The sequence below is a fragment of the Peromyscus leucopus genome, chromosome 19 (genome assembly GCF_004664715.2).
Source record: "Peromyscus leucopus breed LL Stock chromosome 19, UCI_PerLeu_2.1, whole genome shotgun sequence".
In the NCBI taxonomy this organism is placed as follows: domain Eukaryota; kingdom Metazoa; phylum Chordata; class Mammalia; order Rodentia; family Cricetidae; genus Peromyscus; species Peromyscus leucopus.
The window spans coordinates 41,773,299-41,795,827 of NC_051079.1; positions in this window are offsets into that span (position 1 = coordinate 41,773,299).

The window sequence follows — 22,529 nt, forward strand, 5'->3', positions numbered from 1 at the left end:
AAGTGCTTTCACCAGCTTCAACGAACTAAACTACTACTTTTTAGTGCCAACCATAAAATTCACTTCTATTGATAAAATAAATAATATGTGTGTTTTATTTGAGACAAGGTCTTGCCCTATAGTCCAGCCTGAACATGTACTTGATATATAGTCCAGGCTGGCCTTGAACTTACGGAGATCCTCTTGCCTCTGACTACTGAGTCCTAGGATGGCAGGTGTGAGCCCCCACACCAGCATAAAACAATGATTTATTACAAAAGCTTTACAATGGAAAAACATAATGATTGATTATAAATATAAAACTCTCATGAGAACAGCTGTTTTAATGATCTAATTTTATCTGAAAAGTTGAAAACTATAACTCTGTAGGATAAACAGAAACGTTTCCAAATATCATAATCTTTGAAGACTTAAAATTGTGAGGGCCAAAGAGCCAGGCTGTGGCTATAACAAAAACCAAAAAGCCTAGAGGTCTGTGCCCAAACTTCACTGTAATACTTACATTTTATCTCATTTGTAAGAAATAAAATTAGTATTGTAATAATCTAATAAGTATTTAATAGTAGTTGTAGGTTGGTAATCCTAAATTAAATAAAAACTTAGTATTCTTGGCTTAAGAAGAAATAGCCTAGACAAAGACTGTGCCTAAAATACCATTGAGTTAAAATATACTATTGAAGTACAAATGGAGTCTATCTTTATCACATGGAGAAGGAAGACTACATCCACTATTTATTCTTCTTTCAGGTTCAGAATTGCTTCATCTACCAGCCTACTACAACCAGTTAGGGGAGAAGAGTGGGCGAGTTTGAGGGGAATAAGCCTGGATTTCAGAGATCAGCTTATACATACCTAAAGTCCCAAGGATTGAGATTGTCTGGTTATGATGCATTCTAGCTACATCCATGAGCAACCATGCCAGTGTCTTGCTGCTGACAGACTTTTCACCTTCTTTGTAGCATATACACATTTCATGATTGAGTTATTCCATGTCTGCCTCCTTGGTTAAAGTCCCAAGTGATAAAACCCATGTCTGGTCACCTTTGGGTCTTCACAGCATGGAACGTAGCAACTTGCAGGGAACTGGCATTGGTAATGTTTAGTCTATTGTGTTTAAAAGAGTCATAAAAATGATCGTGGGATATTCCAAGTTCATAGATTTAGCCAGATAAAATAACACGTATTTAGTCTAGTTTTAGAAATCATAGAAACAACCTCAGAAGAAGATATCAGAGTTAGCCAATTTCTGCATAAACGGAGGCCCAGCCAGTGCTTAGTGCACAGAAGTGTGGGGATATTCAAACATCTCAGAAAGGCAAAATTTAAGGACATCATCCTCTTCATCCTGAAAGCTCAGCATATTTCCCATGTGTTTACATGGAGCAGCCTTGTATTAACCTTCCTACAATCACTCTCAGTTTATGTAGCTTTATCCAGTTTGCTTTATTCTATGCTATTTTTGATAGGAAAACCCTGTTAGGATGGAGATGTATTCCAAAGTCTATTTGTCTGTACATTTTACTACTAGGGGATGCACAATTGAAAATTTATCTCTCAACATATAATATTTAAACCAAACAAAATAAAATGAACAGTATTTTTATATGTTGGTTATTTATCTATTCTGGGAAAGGATTGAATCCTGCCATTATTTTGGTCTGCTTTACAATTTCTCCCAAATTATCTAAGTGCACAGATTTAGCCCCATTTTGATATACCACATAGTAATGGTTGTTAATTTTGATCATACAGCGACCTGTGTTCAATGTGTACACAAGTGTACAGTGCATACCTGCTGTGTATAGAATAAGCCTCTGGGGAATCCATTTATTCTTTTTCCCAAATGTAAATATCAGCCAGACAACTTCGAGGTCAGAAGTGAGCAGTTTGTAATTTAGGAATGATTAATGGTGTCCTCAGCTATAATTTCAAAATCTGAAAACTGCCAGGATCTAGGGAGCGATGTTATTCGTTGTTAGAATGTTTTCAAGCTGTAGACTGATAGACGAAGTCTGTACTGGTAAGTAGAGCTACTGATGATCATCAGCTTACTGTTAAACACATCGAAACACATTCATTTTCCTAGTAAATATTTTATTATATATGCGGGTAACAAAACAGTAATTTTACAATCTTGAGTTATCTGGGAGTAATTAATACCTCAGGAGACTCAGTGGCTATTTCTTACAGCCTGAAGTTGCAATGTCCTTTTTTATCACATATAAGGTCTACTTTTTTTTGCAAGCTGAGACATATGGAAGTTCAATAACTTTTGGTCAGGCAGCCACAAATTAGTAGGCACACCTGCAAGATTAACCAGACAGGGCAAATGTAAATATGGGACCAGTGCCTTTGTTATGCTGACTTCATATTCAAGTGACAGCTGTACTTAGTTCATAGCTCTGTCCCTCAGTTTTCTCATCTGAAAAATGGGATGTTACTCCATCTTAAAGTACAAAATAAGCTTAAACAAAATAACTCAAAGCCTTTTAAGTCTTTTAAAAGGCTTTGTGTAGAAATGCCTAATGACTATTAACTAATTTTCTATTATCTGAAAGAGAGTTTGGGTGTTGGGCTTTCAGGATGAGAACAACACAATCCCCTCCCCCTTAAAATGAGGCAACTCTGCATGTTAGGTGTGAAGTCCTGATGTGGCCCTTTCCATAATCCCAGCTGGCTGACTCCTGTAAGAAAATGATGCGGGGATGTGTATTTTACACTGCAGACTTACACCATTGGTGTAGTGTGGATGTGCCGTTTTTGTTGCTTTCTGAGCTGGGAGATTGGTCTTAAAGAAGGGATTAATTTGAATAAGGGCTTAAGGAGAAATAACTTCTCATCTGATGTCCAGCAGGCCCTCCAGAGGAGAGCATGCTCTGGGAATTGCTTTCTCTAGTCTGTTGTGGTTGTAATTGGTTTTCAAGTATTGTTGATCCCTCTCACCAGAAAGTGGCCGGAAAACAATAATTCATTTCTAGCTCCTTCCTGCTTGAGATGAAATTTGAATTGATGTGTTCAAATTTAAAAGGTCCATACCCATTTCTAGGCCTATATATCTTTTCATCTCAAAAAAAAAAAAAAGCTGTTACTTTTTAATTCTTAGCAAACCAGTAACTTGCTAAGTTACAGCACCAGTTTTACAATGATAATTGCGTTTGGATTTAGCCCTACAGCAGACCCAGGTTGAAGATGGTTTTTGCATGACTTTGGAATTGTTTAAATTTGCCTTTTCCCTCTAATACTAACTTGGTCTCTCTCTGTGGTAGGAATGCAAATGTAGCTGGCTTGAGTAGATAAAGAGAAATTACCAGCTTACATTAAAAATAACAGGGGCTGGAGAGAAGGCTCAGCAGCTAAGAGCACTGGCTGCTCTTCCAGAGGACCCGGGTTCAATTCCCAGTACACATGGTGGCTCACAGCCATCTGTAGCTCCAGCCCCAGTAAACCTGACACCCTCTACAGGCCTCTGCAGGTACCAGGCATGCATGTGGCACACAGACAACAAACAAGCAAAACACCCATACACAGAGAATAAAATAATAATAACTTTAAAAACTATTAAGATAAATTGGATTCTAGGGCTGGTTTACCTGAACTCAATAAATGTCACCAGGGCTCCATTTCTGTGAATTATAGGAGCATTGTCTGCCTGACGGCATAGAAGTCTTATCATGCTGACTGTGAACCTCTCTGCCCTGGGAACCTCTCTGCCCGTCCCTTCTTTTCTCACTTGGGACACACGTCCAGTGCTGAACTAGCTTCTGTACGGCTAGGACTGTGTGAGAGGAAATCTTACCCGGAGAGCAGCACTCTGGTGAACTGCATGCAGACAAAGCCTGGAGATGCAGTGCCAGACGTGGTTCTTTCTTCTCCCACTTATGCTTGCAACCCTAAGCTAACCCATCAGCTTTGATTTCTGTATCTGGTGAACAGAAATAGTGATTAATTGAAGCCAGGCCTGGATACATGCTCATAATCCCAGCACTCAGGAGGCTGAGACAAGGGGCTTGTTAGTTCAAGGCCAGCCTGGGCTACCTAGCATGATCCTGTGTAAGCAGCAATAAATTGTATTTAATTCATTATTGTGCTGTACAAAATTATTGAGTTAGTACATGGAAGGCATGCTGAAAAATGTTCACCATTTGCACCTCCTCAGCAAGCCTTAGTGGTCATGAAGATTTAGAGTATGGGTGTGAGGAAACAGAAAAGGAAAAGAGATTGATGCCCATGGTAGGCATAAGGAGTAAATGGGAACTAGTCCAAAGGAATTCAAGGGTTCCTGTAGAAGAGAGACAACAAAGCTCTGCACTACCCAGTAGGCTTTCCTGCTCTATGTCAACCCACTATGCTCGGCTTTTGAAGTGATCTGGCATGAAAGGGGTGTGGCTTGAGACTTCAGACAATATTCAACTTAAAGAACTTACGGATGCGTATCTGCCCAACGTAATAACGATTGTGATACAGGTGAGGAACCCCCCCCCACACACACACACACATAATGTTAGCCTTTAAACAGTTCCTTTCCACAGGAGATTGAATACCTTAGAGGTACAAGCAGGGCTTTGGAGGTGGAAGAATCGAGAAAGGAAGGGGGGGAACCAAAATCAAGCCCGTCCCGGGTAGAACACGGGAAACGTGGCACTAACAAAGACTTCCTGTTCGGCATAGAATGCGCGCTGGCAGAGGCGGCGCGCAGGGCTGTGGGTGTACTCAGCTGTGCTGAACTGATTATAGAAGATGAAAAGGCTTGGCAATTCATTTCATCTCACGCTGAAACACTGCTGACAGCCGAAAGTGAGGACAGAAGGATTCATTTGTTCAACTTCTGTTTTAAAAAGCAGACTTCAAATGATACCAGGGAGAAAAAGAGGAGAGGCTGTGGTGTAATGCGATGTCTGTTTTTTCTTTCTTTCTTTCTTTCTTTTTAAACACACTAGCTGCAGCATTTGTATTTTGTAGATGGGTTTGAAAGGCGAAGGGGTTGTCTGTGTGTGTGTGTGTGTGTGTGTGTGTGCCTCATCAATTCCAAGGGACAGGACAGATGGTTGCATGTTCAATCACTGACCAGATAGACCATGTCTCCCTAACCTGACAGGGGCTATCGTGTCCTCTCATATCTGAGACCCACAATATGTCAGAATGAAAAAACTGTAACACCACAGTGCTTAAATGCTTCTTAGGAGCATTGAAAGGGGAAGAGACTTTATACAGGATCACTGCACTGAATATGGATAACTATGTGTCATGTAATAAACAATCTATTTTAGATTTTATAATTTTCAAATTTTAGCTCACAAATGCAGATTTTTATCACTTCTCTACATTTTTTTAATATTTGCTTAGATTTTTATAAGATGTCATATTTTGCTTTAAATGAACTGTACCACTATATCAGCATATTTAATGTTTGAAAATGAGGAGTATTTATTTGAGTTCAAAGGCTCATATAAATTGCTATGGAACCTGATCTTTCTGAGAAAGTGGTCTTATCTCAAAAGATTTATAAACATGGGTAATCTACCATACTGGTAAATTATTAGTTATTTATGATTAATGCATAAATGCAGATTCAAATGTTAATGGAAGAGATAAAGCAGTAAAGGCTGCCTGCAATCATTAAAATGAAAGTATTCATAACCTGAGCACGTCCTTCTCAAGCAATTGCTTTCTTAAGAAATCAGTTAACTGATTGATGCTTGCTTGCTTCCATCGTCTGTATGAGGACCTCAGTTTTTTTTCTTTTTTTTTTTCTATTCTTAATGTGGGTTTTCCTTCCAAGAAATCATCAAGGCAATGGAAATAAAAAATATTATGGCTCAAATAAACTCTTTGGATCTCATCACACTCTCAAATTTTTGTTTTCCAACAATATTTTGGAAGCACCTGCTGTATGCCAGGCACTAGCGACTAAGCAGGAGCTAGTGCCATGGACTGTCGGGTGAGGCTATGCTGTGTGATAATCCTCTCGTACCCTGTAAAGATTTGTCACTCAAATGGGTTTAATAAAACACTGATCGGCCAGTAGGCAGACAGGAGCTAGTGCCATGGACTGTTGGGTGAGGCTGTGCTGTGTGATAATCCTCTCGTACACTGTAAAGATTTGTCACTCAAATTGGTTTAATAAAACACTGATTGGCCAGTAGGCAGGCAGGAAGTATAGGCAGGGTAACCAAACTGAATATTTGGGGAAGAGGAAGGACAGAGTCAGGAGTCATCAGCCAGATGCAGAGGAAGCAAGATGAGAAAAGATATCAAGCTACATGGCTAAACATAGATAAGAACAATGGGTTATTTTAAGTCTACAGAGCAAGATCCAGGAAAGGCACAAAGCTACACAGAGAAACCCTATCTTGAAAAAAAAAATTAGTAATAAGCCTGAGCTACTGGCCAAGCATTTATAAGTAATATTAAGCCTCCAAATCAATTATTTGGGAAGCTGCTACTGGGTATTTGGGAGTTGCTGGCAGGACAGAAACTTTTGTTTACAAGACTGTGCAGACTCTCAATGCTTTACTCCAGGGGTACTATCCACATGGTCCAGAGTATAAAGGATACCTTGGAAATGCCCAAGGAATCATGTGGAATGACTATCCCCCAGTTGCAACTGTTTTGTTTTAAAGACTAACTATGGGTAGGGAAGGTGGTCATATTATAGGGATTTCTAGGGAAATTTTGCTGAAGAAGTTACATTTAAGCACTGAGGTGGTTATATGAAAGAAACATCTAATCTGCTCTTGTAGTCTTGGGAAGACCACACTCTAAAAATGTGAGCTCCAGAATGAGTTTGGTAGTCTTTGATGTCGTAGAGAAGGCCAGAGTGATCTGGGGAGGTAGTTCAATAATAGAGCACTTTCTGTGCACACCCGATGCCTTGGATTTATTCTCTAGCCAAGAACATGGAACAGAGAAGCAGAGGCAAGATCAAGGACACAGGGATGGCTCGGAACTCTTCAGAGGTTCTGATAGATCAAAAAAGCTTGCCATTTTTCTATAGACCAATAGAAAGCTTGGGAAGGTACTTCCCATCTAGAGAGCAGTGCTGGGTGTGGGGATGGCATGAGAGTTCTGACTTGGATGAGGCAAAACATCCCTGATGGGAACTCGAGGGAGGACAGGGATGTGAGCATGTGTCATCACTCAGCAGATCTTATTTTACTGGGTTTCTGATTGGAAGATCACCAATCAAACATAAAAAACGTAAGCTCAATCTAAGAACACTAAAGATTTGTTTGAGTAACTATTTATCAAAAGCACTCAGATGCCAAATTATGCATTTTTGTTCTTCCAAAATTAATGATATGGAAACCAAGTGTTACACTTGAGCACACTTGGAAAAGAAGCTGTTACAAGCAGTGCCCCATGCACCAGTGGGCTCTGATTTCAACATCCTCTATTCAGGTAATGTATATAACTTAATGCTAAGTACAAGATTGATTGTTATCAAATATTCAATCATATTCCAAGATTGAGTACAGTTCAATTGTATGTAGCTTTACACTGAATTCTGTATGTCAAACAAAAATTTAAAGTATAATTGCTTTTTCATGTAAATTGATGTTTATCATAAAAAATAAATATATTCAGGAATATTTAAAGTGCAAATTTTTATTTCTTCTATTATAACAATCAGAAGATGTTTAAATGATTAAGTTAGTATCTGGACTCGAATCATGTGTCAGTCCATGAGTTAACTGAAATGTTTTTATCTTTGTAATAAAATTTAAATTCTAAGGGATAAATACTGCTGATATTAAGCTGCTTAAAAATCATAACTTAGGGGGTTGCAGAGATGGCTTAGTGATTAAGAACACTTGATGATCTTGCAGAGAATCCAGGTTCGGTTCTCAGCCTCCACACAGTGGCTCCCAACCGTCTGTAACTCCAATCCCAAGGCACCAGGCTCTCTCTTCACAGGCCTCAAGCATTCTTGTGATGCACATATGTCCATACAGGAAAAACTCATACACATAGAGTAACATTAAAAAAAAACCTTCAGAATTGCATTCTTTTTATTGTTGGATAGTATTTAATTTCTTTATCCATTTTCCCATTAGTAGGCCCTCTGATTGATTTCATGTTTTGCTATGAGGAATAAAATTTGCTATGACAATTATTATCTACCTTTTCCTATGGACATATGTTTTCATTTCTCCCAGAAGAACATCTAGAGATGGAATTGCTAATGCTGAGGTTAGATGAATATTTCATTTTATTACCAGCTTTCTGCATGGTGCATGCTTTTCTACTTTATATTTAATTTATTGGTGTGTTTAGATGTTATAGAACGTTTCTTATAAACAACATGTAGATGCATCTTCCTTTTTATTCAATTTATTCTCTCGAATGAACTGTTTAACTTATTTATATTTAGATGTAATTATGGCTTTATTAAGTTCCACTTAATCCTAGTATATTGGTATTTGTTCTCTGTTTCCCATTAACTATTTGTTCTAGTACTCATCCATGCCTCTCTTCTTTGGGGTGTTTATAGATTGCATTAATAAATATTCATAGTAAATTCATATATTTACTATCCAATTTTATGTACTTTATTGGACTTTTAGTAGTACTTATTTGTATGTCTGTCTGTCTGTGCATGGCTTAGTGGTAAATGCAAGATATTCATATTTACCACAACATCATTTCAAATAAGATTATACTAAAGAACTATCCACAAATTATGTAGTAATAGAATGTCACTTAGTCTATGTTCCATTCACTGCATTCTCATCAGATATTTTAATTATCCATATCCTATAAATCTCAAGGCTCAAGAGACTCAGATTCTAGTAAGAAAAGTTCAAAGATATGACATGGGTGTGGTTTTTCTCCCCCACCTCACCATTCACCATCTTGCAATCAGTGTAGGCTTGAAGATGGAGAGGCAAAGCAGGAAGCTGCCATGATTTAGATTAAGAGTCTAAGGAATCTTGTCAGGTGCCTGATCCCAGAGAGATTGAAAAATGGAATTAAAATATGGGTGGGCTTCAGATAAAATCCTCACACGTTCAGGTAAACCTCAGGAGGTCAACAGCCTGCTTGAGGTGAAACCAGAACTGCACCAGCCTGGCAAGGCCTGAAGCTCAGTGATGAACAACTTCAGTCCTTGGGTTCAAGTAACCCAGGCTTATTATGGTAATTATCTGAAGTGAGCATCTACGGAGGAATATAATTTCCTAGAAATGATGCCCTGTCATTTTTATAAACATTTTTCATAACTCACTAAAAAATGAACAGGTATACAATTAAACACATGGGGGAGAGGGGCAGGAGAGATCACGGATGGAAGAGCTGGGTACTGGTCTAGAGACAGACTGAATAGTCACTGTGAGTAACACATGACAGACAAGAGTAAAAAGACACTGCCCAGAAAAATGAAAGTTTATATCAAAATTATATCATAGCAAGGATAGCATTTATAATGAATATCTGAAGTGAAAAAGACAGTAGAGGCCACCCTCCAATCCACCAGAAACTAAAATTAAAGTTACTTAAGTACAATGGCAATATTGTATCAGTGACTGTAAGGGGGGGGTGGGCAGCAAAACATTCCTGGGTGGCTAATGGTCACTTCAAGTGCATAACCACTTTGGAAAAAGATAAATTTCCTAGAAAATAAAAATGTGCATTTTTTTCTTAAGACTCAATATTGTAGCAACTTTTTTCATGGTGGTTCACAAAATGAGAATTTAGTCATCTGTGAATATAATAGATAAAAAATAGTATCTGTGAAATATTTATGCAATGTTCAATAGTAACCTCAATAAACTTAATGTGAGTTGAATTTGTGTCCTCTAGACAGAGATGGGGGAGGTTCCATTCATAGTACAACAAAATGTGGCCTGGGTTAGAAATATAGTTGTTAAGAGGTAATCAATTTATAATTGTGGAGTAACTCCTCAGCCATTAAAATTGATGTCTCTATAAAAGGTTGAAATCACGCCTTGCTTCAAACCCCAGTACCAAACAGAAACAAAGAAACAACAACAACAAAAACAAACAAACAAAACAAAAACACCACCAGCAATAACAATAACAAAGCAGAAAAAAATCAGCAGAAATTTCGACAAAGGGATAGATACAGACAGAGAAAACGGAAACTAGGGAGCAGGGAGTAGACCATGATGCAACTGTACAAACCAAGAAATCCCAAGGGTGATGGCAAACACCAGAAGCTAGAAGAGAGAGGAAGGATTCTACCTTGGCTTTAGTTTCTGTCTCTACCCCCTGGAAGACAGATTTCTAATGTATTTGAAATTTGGATGTCCTTGCTGTGATGCTTTGTTTTAAATACTCTGAGAAACCAATGCAGCTACTTAGGTGTTTAATAACACAAATCAATTTCAACAGCGAAACATTGAGTAAAAACATCTTCCAGTGGAAGAACGCCCATGTGTGGTTTACTTCATGAGAAGTTTAGAATAGCAAAACTGTTCTGTGGCAGAGAAAACTCCAAGATGTATAGAGGTAAGTTTCTCCAGTCCCATCTGGCCATAAGGTCCTGCAGCCACTTATAAAATAATCACTTAGAGGCTTAATATTACTCACAAACTGTATGGCCTATGACAGGCTTCTTGCTATCTAGCTCTTTCGTCTTAAATTAACCCATTTCTATTAATCTATGTTTTGCCACATGGCCATGGCATTACCAGTCTGCTGGTATCTTGCTGCTCCATGGACAGTGGCTAGGAGTCTCTCCCTACTCTCTTTTCTTGTCTCCGTATCTCTGCTTGGATTTCTTGCCTGCCTCTAAGCTGCCTTTCCATAGGCCAAAACAGGTTTACTTATTAGCCAATGGGAAGAACACATACTCACAGCATACAAAAAGACATCCCACAGCAAAGATGTCATGATGGGAATGGACATTTGGATTGGTTAAGAAAAGGCCTAAGGAAACCTGTGTGATGATGCAATTCAATATCCAAAGGCTTCTGTTCCATAATGTCCTCAAAAAGGATGCAGATATACATGTGTTTACATTTTCATTTTCCCCTAACAATACACTCTGTAAAAGGAATACTGAACTCCAGATAATGATACTGAAATATTTAGGGGGAAGTGATTTGATGTTAGAAATACCATTGAAAATACATCAAAAAGGTAAGGTAGAGTGATAAGTGACAAGACATATAGGTGCATAATAATACAAATATAAATATTATAAAATGACTGGTGAGATCTAGTTGGTGGATATATGAGTTATATGAAATTCTTTCCACTTGTATGTATTTGAGTATTTTCATTGTTAAATACAGAGCAAATAGAATGTGAGACAGATGCTTAAAAGCAAATTAGATATGACTGAAAGACAAGTTTAGTCAACTTGAAATATAGAATTGAAGAAAGAATAAAAAATATAGGAAGGGGCTGGGTATGGTGGCACATACATCTAATTCCAGCACTCAGGATCCAGAAGCAAGTACATTTCTGAGTTCAAGGTCAGCCTGCTCTACAAAGTGAATTCTATATGTTTGTGTGTGTCTGTGTCTCTGTGTGTCTTGCTATGTTGCTCTGGCTGGCCTAAAACTCATTGTGAACACCAACATGGCTTCAAGTTTACAGTCCCCTCTTGTCTCTGCCTCCCAAGTGTAGGGATTACAGGCATGCACCACCACACCTGGATCCAGATACCCTTTTTAAAAATGAGATAGCTGAGGATACTGCCAGGCAGATGAACTACTTTATCTACAGACAAAGTTAATGCAACTAATTGTGGACAGGGTGAGTGAAAGTATAAGTAGGTGCTATTAAACCGTTGAGAATAAAGGCAAAAAGAACTCAAAGCTTTTAGCAAAGCTGAACCGACTTCTCAACAGAGGAACAGAAATGAGAAACCAATTGAAGAACACCTCCAAAAATGAGATGCATGGGTATCGCTAGGTTCCTGTTATGTGTGAGACTCTGGGGTAGGCCCTGTCTAAACATCACCCCCAGATATTCTTCACACTTTGCAAATGAGATGGAATTCAAATCTCTTTAACAAAAAGAAATTAAGGTTTGGAAAGAAATTTGTTGCATAAACTCAGACAGCTAATCGGTTGATAAAGATCTAAGCTTCACATAGGAGTCTCCCAGCATCGTCATCCTATACACCTTGTTGTTCCTTGCCTGCTTCCCCCCCCCCCCCATTTCTGTGTGTCCAGCCAGGCTCTGAGTCCCAGCATTCCCAGTTTGACAATTCCTCCCACCAACTCTCTTACCCATGACCATATGTTTGGGTTACATTGAAAAAGGAAAGGGAGGCATCTGTGCTAGAACACCAGGGCCTAATATTGGATAACAAGAGTACAGATCGCACTGTTGTAGAGAGGAGAGCAGTGATCCAGATAGAATCCCTCTAATTGGCCTCTTTCCCCAATACACTCCAGTCGTCTACGCTCCATCTTGACATCGTAGTGGAGGGCTAGAAGGCTTCCGTCTGACTTGTTAGCACCATATTCTAAAGTATATATCACCGTAGGAAATTGGCAAGGTGACGAGCTGTCACTTTAGCTAAAAGAATATCATAATTTTAATGAATATTATTTCCTAGCGAAATGTGCTGATGACAGCTACTTTTGGTGGGAACAGCGTGTGTGTGACCTTTTGTGAGACAACAAACACTACGTCAGCAGTGATGAACTTCAAATTCTGTACCAGGTGCTAAAACATGTCCTAAAAAATAATGTCTAAGGCACGAGTACGTCAAGGCTTGGTAAACTATTTTAGTATACTGTGTTAACTATGGGATATTTTATGAGTAATAAAGTAGGCATTTCTAAGCCCAGTAATATTTTGCTTTTTATACAGTTTTTCTTTAAATCTGTGTTATTTTAATAAAATAAATAATACGTGTTTATTTAAATAAATCTAAATTTCATTGGTATCCTTGAGGGAAAAAATTTGAATATGGCTCCTTAGGAGCATCTAGGTTATGAATAATAAATTATTTTCAGACACTAGCTTAGGGCTTTAATATCCCTGGATTTTATATTAGATGAAAATAAATATTAATTGGAATACTATTTATATTTTTGAACTTCTTCCTCATAGTTGCTTAAATAAGCAAATATTTATTTCTTGATAGACTTGAAAGGGTGTCTTCATATCTAAGTACCCAAGTCTTGACAAAGTAGTCTTGGTTAGCACTATCAATTTGACATCTGAGTGGAGAGTCTCAAAGGAGGAATTGGCTAGATCACGTGGGTCTTGGGCATGTCTGTGGAGGGGATTTCTTGATTGATGATTGACATGGGATGGCCCAGCCCATGTGGACAGCACCATCACTAGGCAGGTGATCCTTGACAATAGAAGGAAGCTGGCTGAGTACAAGCTGGCCCATGAGCCCCAAGCAACATTCTTCTGTGGTTTCCATTGTGCTCTTTTTGCTGTGGGTTCCATGGTTAGAGGTAAAGCCCTGTGGAGCTGCAAGCAGGCCAGCCTCCAAGTTCCTGACTGAGGTCCTGCCCTGACTGCCCTCGATGATGGGCTGTAACCTGAACGTCTAAGGCAAATAAATCCTTTCTTCCTCTCTGCTGCCTTTAGTCACAGTGTTTTATCACAGTGACAGAAATGAAACCAGAACCCAAATTTCCTGGAAGCTTTTGACATCATCTGTGCCGTATCTGAAAATCATTTGTTTTAAATTTGTGTGTGTATATATTATATGTATGCACACATATATGTTCATGCATACATATCTATAAGCATATATACATTTGTATACTTATGCATAAATTTATACATATGCACAGATAGATGTTCATGCACACCTATCTATAGATGTATATACATTTGTAGACCTATGCATCAATTTATATATAAACACACACACACACCTATATGTTTCTAGAATATTTCACAGCTAAGCTGAAAGTCGCAACTTGCTTGTGCGTTTAGTGTTTCTCCCAGATGCCATGCTAGCTACAGTTATACACATAGTGACTGGCTGTACCATTTCGCCCTGTTCCTTACAGTATCCCCCAACAGGAGCACCACAGGAATTACTGCTCATATTTAAGGCTGAGATGGGATGTTGTGTGCGTCCTATCACACAACTACTAGGTGAGGTAGTCATAGTTTCTCCTTTCTCCTTTAATATGTTATGCACATTTCTTCACTTTGTCCAATAAGCAAAACTGACTACAAAGTTTTTCCTAAATCTAATCGCAAATTCTTATCTAAAACAACCAAACTTCAAATAAGTTGCAGAAGAAAGCTTAATAACATATAACTTATTATACTTTAAGGGCATCCCTTGGAGCTACAGTGATAAATTAAATTATATTACATTCCTCAATAAAGAGGAAACTATGTTCTCAAAAGCACATAAAATTATTTCTAAAATTAAAAATTCAGAAGTTAAGCTTAAATGAATGCCATCAATTAATTTTTATAAAAGAACTAGAGACATTTTGAAAAAAAGTTCAATTATGTTCAAAATGAAAATTATATAAATAACTTTATATTATTGAGAAAAATTATTATGATCTGAGAGATAGACCTAGCAGGCTTTTTAGCCTTCAATTAAAAATATCAATCCTCTAGAGTCATCCCTAAATCATTTACCCACAAAGGAGCAGAATTCGGAGATTTCTCCTAGAGACTAAATGATAACTGGTAAATAACTCCTTGCTGTTGGTGGTTCCATGGACCTCAGAGATAATGAGACTTGAACAAAATACTGTCATTAACAAACTAAATAGTTAAGTTCTTCAAAGTTCAAGGCACCATCTTGTCCAGCAAATCTGATAGAACCTTAACAAGGTAACTCCCAGGTGCAATAGACTTTCCTGGATTTCAGATGCAATGGTGCAGCCTCTCAGTAAGGTTCCTGCTTGATTCTTTGTAGTGTGAATGAACAGAGAGCCATCTCCGTGTTCCCAGGGAATCTACAAAGTGCTATATCAGTCCCTGACCTCTCTATGACAGTCTGGCCTTTAATGCAAAAAGACCGAAAATTGCAGCCTTTTCTCATTTTCGTTTTTACTGTTTATCTGGGAGGTCTAAGAAAGAAGTCAACAAGAAGGTACTTCTGTGTCCCTGGCCATTCTGTTCACTCGCCCTGTGTTTTCACTCACCCTGAAAGCATTTGCCATTCACTGCACATTGAACTGATGTAAGCAGCTAGAAACACGGGAGCCTTGTGGGAAACTTTTACGAGCAAGCCGAAAGTGGCCAACTCATTTGTTCCAATCTTCTCAATGGTGCAAATGGTCCGCAGAATCCCAAATACCATAATCGACCTGAAACAAGATGAAATGGACCATTTTCTGTGTAGTTTCACTCCTTATATATAAAGATGGGGGTAGTGGTGGAAGGATTTGCTGAAATGTGATCGTTGTAATAAGAGAGCCTTGGAGAGGGGGGGAATCAAAACATGCCTGCACAGCGATGGCATCCCATTACACTCCGAGTACCACGCAAATTGGTCCCAGCAGTTTTCTCTTTAATTCAGGATTTATGGAAACATCTGAGATTATAAAATTAACTGAACAAAAACAGATGTTATAATTGTGAGGGGGCCCAATTCTTGGATGAATACCAGAGCTAAACATTAGTATATGGAGTGGAAACATTTTAACTCGGGTTCCTATCTATCAGTTTGTAAGCTGATGTAAATAGTCTACATGAAGATAACCATCTAAACAGCTTGGAGAAATGAAATTATGTTCACATGAGTGGCTCATTTCTCTCCCTTTCAAAAGTAAGGCAATGACTATTAAAATGACAATTTCCTGAAGTTTCTTAATTAATAATATATAATCCTCCACCTATGTTCCCAACTCTGAGGAAAGAGGCATATCTCAGATTTGTCTTCCACATTAGGCTTTCCTGTTACTCTAGGGTGATACAGAATAACTCTGTTGTCGTCTACTTTGCATATTTATTGGGGAGGAACAATTCTAGGCAGCCCTTAGCATTTGGTCAGAGGCAGCTCCAACTGAAAAGAGGAAATGATACTCTTGACATTGGAAGTAACTATCTAAAGGTATGAGAAAACATCCTTTCAGACTAGGCTGAACCCAGACATTGTAAAATCCTGGAAATTATCCCTGGGGGAACAACAACAACAAAAATCCATTTAAAAAGGAAGTTTTCTAGTTATATTTCCGCATAAAGGCTGGGTGCTTGTGCAGACATTAAACTTCTGGCATGTTTTTGCACAGAGTGTTTATAAGTATAAAAGAAATGAGAGACTTAAAATCGGCTAAATAGTGTGGGTTTTTTTTTTTCAATGAAAGACCTTTAAATGATCTAAAATGCCTTTTTCTGTAAAGCAAGAGGTTTCACTGAGTAAAAGGACACATGCCGAAGGCTGTGGTTCTAAGCATGGGTAAAAGGAGTTTGTAAACACACCCAGAGAAATGTCAGGATAATACCTCCAGGGGACCTTGGCCAAGATTTGTTTATTGGATTTACACAATTGAACCAATCATGATTAAATTGCCTCAGGGCCAAAGTTCAAAGGGATAACAATCAGAATGCATACAAAGTGGAACAACAACTGGCATGTATTAAAATAAATAAGATGTCAATGTAAAGTGCCGTGGCTCTCGGTTCTTTACAGTTCGCCTTGTAGAAGGTCATTAGACAAGGATTGGGCTAAATTACACCGAACAAAGAATCCCACAAATAAGGGTCTTCCACAGAAATCTAATTTCTTCTTGAGTTCTTTTACAGACACAATGTGGTAACTGTTAGCTGGAGCCCTCCAGCTGATTCATATTTCTATGAAGCTGAATGAGCCATGCTTCCCACACTGTGTTCCAGGGAATGTGGAGTCCACAAAATGTTAGCGTTAGGCAACCATTTGTTTTTCCTACCACGATGATTCCTCCAGGAAGAATGTATTTAAATCTAGTCACAATATTCCTACAATCTAGGTTTTTTCAAACTTATTAGATCAGAGAACTTTTTTCTAAGTAGACTCTTGCAGACAGAGTGGTCTTTTGGAACACCTTTTACAAAGCCCCAGAGTACACAAGCTGTTCTATAGTCTTTGGCCCTAAAGGGAAGAGATTTGGTTGTTCGGTCCACACTATCCTCCATTTCCAGTCCATGCATTTTCCATCCATAACAGGCAGCCTTCCTTCCATCTTTATGGCCCAAGGCCTTAACATGCTTTTCTCTCAAATACTGATGTGACTCAGGTTGCAGAAAGATTAAATAAAACCTTGATAATGGAATAGCTTGTTGGTTTTCTCTCACCAATACATTTGCACTACAACAGTACAGAAACTTGGATGTGAAAGAATGAAGTACTTACTGAGATATTTGGGGTTAATGTGGTGATTTGATTGAGCATTGGCCCTGTAGGCTCATGTATTAGAATGATTGGTCCACAGTTGGTGGTACTGTTTGGGAATAATTAGGAGGTGTGGTCTTGTTGGAGGAGATGTGTCACTGAAGGGTGTACTTTGAGGTTTCAAAAGTCCAAGCTATTTCCTGTTAGCTCTCTTTGCTTCCTGCTTGTGGACCAATATGCAAGCTCTCAACTACTGCTCCAGCACCATGCCTGCGTTCCTGTTGCCATGCTCTACCGTGATGTTCAAGGACTCACCCTCTGGAATGAACTGTGAGCCCACAATAAACTCTTCCTTGTGTAAGCTGCCTTGGTCAAGATGTCTTATCACAGCAGTAGAAAAGAATCTAAGACACTAAGAAAAGAAGACAATGTTTGGGAGACTAGTGAAGATATTTTCATGATCCTGAGTCTCTGGAGTCTAAAAAAGATCTAGTTGAAGTTACTGAAGGTTTGGGAACCCACTTACTGCTTTGAACTGGAGCAAAGTTCTTTGAAGAACTTTGTTTTCAAGTTCTTTGTCTATATGCAAGTTCTTGAGTCATCTGACTAACAAAGCAGCTACAATTTCCACTCTATCTACTAATTGTTCATCCCAGAAGATAACAGAATTCTGGACACTACACACCATCTTTAACAAAAACCTTGTAAATGGAAGTTTGTATCCCACCAGCAACTCCCAAATACCCAGCAGCTGCTTCCCAAATAATTGACTTGGAAGCTTAGTAATACTTATAAATGCTTAACTGGTAGCTCAGGCTTATTACTAACTAACTAGCTCTTACACTTAAATTAACCCATAATTCTTATCTATGTTTAGTCACGTGGCATGGTAACTTTTCTCAATATGACATTCTCATCTTGCTTCCTCTGCATCTGGCTGACAACTCCTGACTCCACCCTTCCTCTTCCCAGAATTCTCCTAGTCTATACACTCTGCCTATACTTCCTGCCTGGCTACTGGCCAATGAGCATTTTATTAAACTCATTCAAGTGACAAATCTTTACAAGAGCATTATCCCACAGCAGAAACAACCATAATTTCCTATGGTATGGCTTTCTAGTGATTTCCTATTATCTGCGATCTAAAATCTGCAAAACAAAAAACAACAGCAACAACAACAACAACAAAAAACCCTAGAGAGCAAATCTCATTTCATTTTCTCCAAGCTCAATGACTTCCTTCTTCGTAACCCCCCCCACACACACACACACACATCCAGGTTCTTTGTTTCAGGTGGTAACTTGCTTGTTGATGCCATTTTAAAGTTTAGTACTCACACCCAAACTTTGCAGCAGCCTTAGAAGTGAGACTTCACTGTCCTATGATCCACGTTCACATCTACTATTAACTAGAAAATTTTCAGTGTCCAGAAGCATATACATCCATTACATAGACATGTCTTCCCTAATAATATCCTTTTTAAAATCTCAGCGTTATTTAATATTTCTGTTCTCAAGGACTCTAAAGAATTGATTGACATCAGAAGTAGAACATAATGTCAGAAATTAGGCAGAAAATAAATTCCTTGCACATTGCAAAGAGGGTTTTAAAAAATTTAGGGAATAGCTGCTTTAAGGTTGTGCAAAGATTAGAGAGAACGGTAATGACTACTTAAAATTATTGACATTGCTCATAAACCACTTCCCTCAAATGTGATTTAAGGTGTAAAAATTGCATATCAATCGTATACAGACATTTCATATGGTAGAAGACAAACACAAGGCCATTGATCTATATTGTTTCCTGATGACCAGACCAGCCTCAGTACTGACCTTGCACTATGTGGGGCGGTGCAGGAGATCAGTGTACAAGCCCTCCTTCAGTCCTGTAACAGTTCTCCGGCTCAGAGTAGAAATGAAGACCCAAAAGAGTTGCATGGCTTTTGTCTTCTGGAAATACAAATTTCTTTCTGTTATGCCACATTTGTTGGTTCCCAAAGCAACGTTAACCGATCCTTGTTGGGTTAAACTTGTAAAGTCTTCATAGAATGCACTACTATTTAACAACTCTACCTGCAAAATATTATTAGAAACGAATTACTGGGCTATGTAAAGGTATACCATTAGCATGGAGACAACTCCCCTGTCTTGTTATTCTGCTAGTGCTTCCTACCACTACCTACCAAAGAGTAAATAGCTTTAATTTGGTATAAACTGTCCCTGATTAACTGGTATTGGCTTCAAATAAATTATTTTTATTTTATGTGTTAATGTTTTGCCTGCACATATGTAAGTGCATTGTGTGGGTTCCTGGTGCCCAATGAGGTCAGAAGAGGGCACCAGAGCCCCAGGAACTGAGGTTACAGATGCTGTGAGCCACCATGTGGGTGCTTGGAACTGAACCTGGGTCCTCTGTGAGAGCAGACATTACTCTTGAACACTGAGCCATCTCTCCAGCCCTCCATTTCATTTTGAGATGGGCACGATCCTTGTTGTTACACAAAAATATAAAATATTTCTTTTCCTCCCTCCCTTCCACTGTGTGTGTGTGTGTGAGAGTGTGTGAGTGTGTGTATGTGTGTGTGTGTGTTATTCTGACATTCTTTCATTTATGCATGACCTTTCAGAGATAGCTTAGCTCTAAGATCTCATTTACATGGTTTTCTCCTATGCTGGATTCATAGTCACCGAATTCAAAATCACTGAACTCAATTAGCCAGTGTACTTGCAACTAAAATAAACTGAAATTCTTTTACTAAACTTTTTGCATGCTTTCACTAAATTCTAGATCTTTAGAGAGCCTTGCACTGAGACATTGACATCATACACACCAATGAAGAGTTACACTCTGGCACTAGAAAACAAATGTATGTAATCAACAATAATACAGCGACATGAAGCTCATAGTACAGATATGATGAGCCAAGAACAACAATAACAACAAAAAAGAGTAATTTAGAAGACCATTCTGCATTTCATAGTTTTAAAATCAGGAATATAGCAATAATTCACAAGGTACCTAATTGTGAATCAAATAAGATAATTTCAAGTACTTTTGGCAATTCCTGTCATATTAAAGTGCTTAATAAGTGTCATCTATTATTATTATTATTATTAGTCATTATTCTTGATATTAAAAACTCAAAAGACCTTTTATTGATTAAAAACATATACTTCGTTTACTTCCTTGCCATCCAGATAGCAAAAGTAGGTGGGACTTGGGGAAGGTCAGAATGGAATCCACATTAGGAAAACTTCTTAAACTTTCATATTATTCAGAATACTCGAAGTGATCACTTTTTGTGACTATTGCTCAGGTGGGGGCTGAGTATTTCAGGGGCTGTATGGCTTTATGCATCTAACTAGAGATTAGATTAGTTTTGGGATGACAAAGGTGTCACTTGTGGTCACATGGTAATGACAAACACTGTGACCCTGAAGCTGTGCTCACTTCCATGTGGAAGAAAGGATGAGGCGTGTCATCATTGAGACCAGGAAGAATGGTATGGCATCAAAGTCATTTAAGCCTGGACCTCCCAAGGATCCCGACACAAAGCAATCCAGTTGACGGAGACTCAGCTGGTGTGGCTCCCAGGAGGTGTGTAGACTCCCCAGAGTGCGGCACTCTGCAGGCAGTGCCCACAGCTGTTGGAGGGAGTCTATAGGATAAAAGAGCTCCCCGAGGTGTCTGAAAGACAGTACTCAAATACTAACCAGAATGAGTGAGGGCCTAGACAATTTCACATTAGAGGATTTAGTCATTATGTTTTTAAAGTTAAAAAAAAATGTATTATTATATTTTATGTGTGTGGATGGTTTACCTGCTCATATGTCTGTGCACCATGTGAGTGCTGGATGCCCACAGAAGCCAGGAGAAGGTGTCAGATCCCCTGGAACTGGAGTTACAAACTGTTAGGAGCCACCATGCGCATGCTGGGAATCAAACCTGGGTCCTTTGGAAGAGCAGCCCATGCTCTTAACCTCCGAGCCATCTCTTCAGCTCCAAGATTTGTTCATTTACTAAGCAGTTATTAGGCTGTATTTTCCTTGGCCTTAGAAATATAATAAAGAACAAATATGACTGCGTAGTCATGGTTCTTACATGTTAGTTGGAGCAAGACAGTGATAAACCAGTCAACATGAATAAGTATCAATCAGCACAATTTTAAAATAATATAATCTAATGACATGAATGCAGTGATAGGGCTACACGGCCAATGTCCAAAAATGTTAATATCCATAGCTAAGAACGATAAATATAAGTTAGGGTCTTAGAGGGACATGGAGGCATGGGGGGGGGTATATTGGGACAATGGCCAGGGTACAATAAAAGGCATTGGATTTTGGGTACCAAATACTTTTAAAATACTTGGCCAATTAAGTCGAGTAAAATCTTTTCCAGCATGTTATGGTTTGCTCTTCTCTGACTAAGATCAGTGTTGGGTGAGGATGGACCTCCTGTGTGGGGAGATGCCAGAAGAAAAGAGGTAAAGACTTGACATTTTCTAGTTATTGGATCCTGTGACAATATCCTGAAGACTCAAATTGGAAAAAGCTACACCTCATTTGCATCCAGAAATCAGCTAAGTTGTCTAACTGTGGATTTACACTCTTGCCTTTATATGCTCAATTCCTTTCCTGGGCTAATGTAAGAAATGGCAATTCCTTGCTCCAGCTCCGGGGAGGATATCATGTGAGACAATTTAGCTGAGCAAATGACTGACAGGATAGGATGCATTTCCTATTTTTACAGAATCCCTGGTGTTCTAATCTTGTTGTTACCAGCTATTATCAATAATCATATGTATATATATACATATATATATATATTTATATATATATGCTCTACATTCGTCACTATTGTGAAGCACAGGGAGTCAAAGATAACTTTTCGACATATAAATTTTCCTGAAGCTCTTAAATTTCCCAACTGGCAAAAGACAATACGTACAGATATAATTTTTCACAAATACTTAAAGTATACGATATTAAATATTGCCTTGGAGCCCTTATAGCAAAGAATTAAGACTAGAGATGAAGGCAAGAATATGATAAATATGATAATTAACTTATGAACAACTGTACATTGCAATTCATTGGGCTCATCTGTAAAAATCCTGGCAAAATAATAGTAAAATTAAGTGAAATAAGTGATTAAATGAGTTAAAAAATGTCTTTGAGACATGTTTCCACCACTCTTTACTTGAAGTGAGTTACAATGGAAGGAAGGAAGAAAGGGAGGGAGGGAGGGAGGGAGAAAGACAGAATTGTTCCTAATCCAATTATCTCCCATTCAGTCATG